This window comes from Xenopus laevis, chromosome 7L (assembly GCF_017654675.1).
Source record: "Xenopus laevis strain J_2021 chromosome 7L, Xenopus_laevis_v10.1, whole genome shotgun sequence".
Classification (NCBI taxonomy): Eukaryota; Metazoa; Chordata; class Amphibia; order Anura; family Pipidae; genus Xenopus; species Xenopus laevis.
The window spans coordinates 132,135,101-132,139,426 of record NC_054383.1 but is presented as its reverse complement, the minus strand read 5'-3'; positions in this window follow the sequence as shown (position 1 = coordinate 132,139,426).

Sequence of the window (4,326 nt, the reverse complement as noted above, 5' to 3'; positions counted from 1 at the left end):
AAAAGACAAAACCCTGTTAAATATATGTTTTTTAAACTTTATTAGCCATTTGAAGCTGATTCCACATTTGTTTTAGGGTGGGCTCGTGTCTAGGACAATAGAGGATCTTTTGTTTCTCTTTTCATTTTGCTTCCTTGGACATTTTTCATAATAAATGGGGGCCACTTACAGCAATTTCACCAGCTCTCACTACTAAAGACATATATATATGACCTGTATGTACCTGCCATATTTAAATTAATGTAAGCTTAATTATGTTAATGAAGTTTCGCTAGGAAGATAGTAATGCTTAGAAATTCGCTTAGAAATGTTTGCGTTGACGAAGTTGTGCCAGTGAAACTTCGCCAGCATTCATTTGCTGAGATGAAACTTTACATTTTGATAAATACGTGTATTTACTGCAAAATTACGTCAGACTAAGTTACGCAAAGTATGTTGAGGTTTCCTAAAGCGAAAATTCACCCTATACAGAATTGAAAGGAGCAAGATTGGACCCAAGTCCCTTTAATCAATAGTTTTAATACATGCATTAACTGCATCTATTGTAGCATCACTTTGTAAATGACCCCCTTATAGCTGAAATGGAGAGCAGAGACATATGGCAAAGTGCAAAAAATGGCAGATTGCACCCATGTTGCAAGTGAGCCTTCATGAAGCACCTACTGTACATAACTCTGGTCTACCTTGAACCTACACATCATTTCTCAAAGTTTTTAGACTTTCTCTACAATCGGCCAATGGTGAATGTTGCCTTGAATCTTCTTCAGATTTTCCCTCTCAGTGCAATGAGGCTTTGTAAACCCAAAAAGATGCCCTCAAACTCAGATCTGACTTATTGTCTTACTGACCAGAAGAAAAAAAATTTCATAACAGATCTTTGATTTGCAATCATCTCCTTCCTGAACAGGATATGAATGTACAAAGTTGCGCACACTTACACACCAATACAAATATTGTGCACAACTGCCTGGGAGAAGGGAATGTGCAACCTTGTATATGAGTCTCTAGAAATGCTTTGTCCAGTCACATTGAATGCATGGTTCTACTGGATCTGCACTGCATAGTCCACTCTTCTAAGAGGTGGAAGTCCATCTTATAACCTTCTGGAAGCCATAACTTTCTGCACAGTAACGATCAGGTGTATAGTTGCCACCTGTCCGGATTTGACCCGGACAGCCTGGTTTTCAGGAGGGCTGTCTGGGTCAAAACTACGTGCCCGGTTTTCCTAATTTGGAAAACTGGGCAGGATTTCCTAAGATTGATGCGGGGATTGGCCAGTTGGCAAGCGCACCATCATAGCTCCGCCCAACATCCCGCCCGTGCAACATCACTGAACCACCCACAACATCATCATCTCGCCCCCCATGACATCATTGGCCCACCCCACACCTGGATCTCCCAGCAGGGAAAGGTGCCAACCCAAACCAAATGTGATTGTCACGGTCGGCACCCAACACCAGAACAAACACCAGGCACCCTGGTCTCGGCTCGTGCTTCACCAGTAGTGTGACCGCCTTTGGGCCTCGGGAGGAGCCCTCGGCTTACTTGGATGCCACCTGGACTTAAACGAGAGGTGCAAGATGAGGGTTCTGGATAGGCAGAGGGGCACAACAGTAAAGCAAAGTCTTTTGGACAGAAGATCGTAGTACAAGGCGTTTAGGCAAAAGAGTAGTCAGATCAGGCCGGGTCGAGGCAGGCAGAGAGTAAACGTTATCAGGCAGGCAAGGGTCAAACCAGGAAGTCAATCAGAGGAGGTAGTCGATAATCAGGCAAGGGTCAGAATCCAGAAGTCAGAATAGTCAAAACAGCCAGGCAGGGGTCAAAAACAGGTATCAAACACGTTCAGAGTATAGCACAAAGCTCAAAGCACCAGGAAAAAAAATCCTATCACGGGCAATGATAACTGTGGGAATGCCCTTTAAATACATTTTGAATTACGTCAGTGCGCATGCGCCTTTAAATCAGAAGTGCGCACGCGCACTAGGGAGCCGGCACAGGACGAGCAGCACGGCGTGACGGGCGTCCCCGTCGAGGGGGCGGCAGGCGTCCCTGCCGTCCCCCCACTAGACCACCAGGACAAGGTATTTTTATTACAGTGATCAAACCAGTTCTCACCAAGTTGAAGAGTTGTAGACATCAGAGTGAGCTAGTTACCTGTGTAACCCAACAAGATTGGACTGGGTGCTGCTCACCATCACTGGTGAGAACTTAAATCAAAGTTTCAAAACAGGGGTGACATTTGTGCTGTGCAAAGTAACTCAAGTAATGATAGTTACACTGTGTGCTCATAATACAGACATGGGACCTGTTGTCCAGAATTCTCGGGACTTTGGATCTTCATACCTTAAATCTACTCAAAAAATAATCTAAATATTAATTAAACCCAACAGGCTGGTGTTACTTCCAATAAGGATTAATTATATCTTAGTTGTGATCAAGTACAAGTAACTGTTTTATTATTACAGAGAAAAAGGAAATCATTTTAAAATTTTTTTTAATTATTTGACCTTTCTTAGAAAGCTTATTTAATTTTAGCCTTTCCTTCTCCTTTAAGGTATGGAGATCTAAAGCATAGAAAGATCCCTTATCCAGAAACCCCAGGAACCGTGCATTCTGGATAACAGGCCTCACAGCTGTGTAATTCTACACTATAAGAATTGAAATTCCAGTTTTGCAACCCCTAGGTCAGTGCCACACAAGGCCAATTTTTCACTGTGATTTGTGTTAGAAACAGCAGTGGCTTCAAGGAGAATGTTCTTGAAAAATAAAAATGTAATAACATATTAGAAGAAAAGTAATAGAAAATCTGGATGATTTTCTATGAATTGAAGGGTATCTGTGGAATGCCCAGTTGTGAAGGCAGATTCCTTACCTGTAACATGGATACAAGGTAAGCATGGTTTTTCATGGGTTTTCATATGTTAGTAGGACAGCAATAAATATGAATGATTAGAGTGCTACGTACACTTCAGTCTATATAGTAAGCTAATTAGTGATGGGCGAATTTGCGCCATTCGCTTCACCGAAAAATTAGCAAATTTCACGCGAAATGGCGAAAAATTTGCGACGCCGGCGCCCGTTTTTTGCCGCCGGCGCCCGTTTTTGACGGCAAATTTTTTCAGGCGAATTTTCGCAGGCTTTTCGTGAATTTATTCGCTGGTGGCGAATCGCGCAAATTTGCCGCGAAATCGCGCCTGGCGAATAAATTCGCCCATCACTAAAGCTAATGATATGTCTTTTAAGAAACAAATTGAAATCTCTCCAAACAAAGTATGAACTCTGGTATGAACTCATCTTTACCATTCCTTCAAACAAAACCCTGGAACCTCCCAACTATTATAATACTGGAACACTAGGATGAACCTCGAAATACTGATGGGCGAATAAATTTAGCAGGTGCGAATTTGCCGCGAATTTGCCGCAAATTTGCACGTTTTGCCGCTAGCAAATAAATTCTCAAAACTGCTGTGAAAATTTGCCGGTGAAAAATCCACTGTGTCAAAAAAATGTTGTTGCGTGGCAGAATAGTCCGCAGGAAATTTGCCGCGCGTCAGAAATATTCGCACGCCCATTGACTTTAATGCATTTGGACAAAATAGGCGTGCATATAATCAAAATTGATGCCCGTCAAAATAATTTTGACGCCCATTGACTTAATGTGTTTAGCAAAATTTTCGCAGTTTCACGAATTTCATGGTAATTTTTTGTCAAAGCGAAACAGGACTAAAGGTGGCCATACACGGATAGATCCGCTCGTTTGGCGATGTCGCCAAACGAGCGGATCTCCCTCCGATATGCCCACCTTGAGGTGGGCAATATCGGGCTGATCCGATCGTGGGCCCTAGGGCCCAACGATCGGATCCTAGCGTTCGCCAAACGGCGGTCGGATCGCGGGACCGCATCAACGAACAGATGCGGCCACGATCCGACGGGATTTTTAACCCCATCCGATCGAGATCTGCCCGACTTTCGGCCAGATCTCGATCGGGGAAGCCCGTCGGGGGCCCCCATACACGGGCCAATAAGCTGCCGACTTGGTCTGTCGGCAGCTTTTATCGGCCCGTGTATGGCCACCTTAATTCGCCCATCACTACTTGGAAACTATGATTGCCAAATACAGAATACGTAATTCTGATGGGTCATTAGCCCCATATTAATAACCAACCAGAATGCTAAGGAGATTTCTTTATCGTTGGTTAGTGAAATATGAGTGCAACTGAATACACTGGCTAAAGAATTGACAGACCTGAAATACCTGTTTAATGACCTCTAAGTCCAACCAGGAAGAGGGAGACAAATTCTTAAAACATAAAAGTGCAGAAGAGA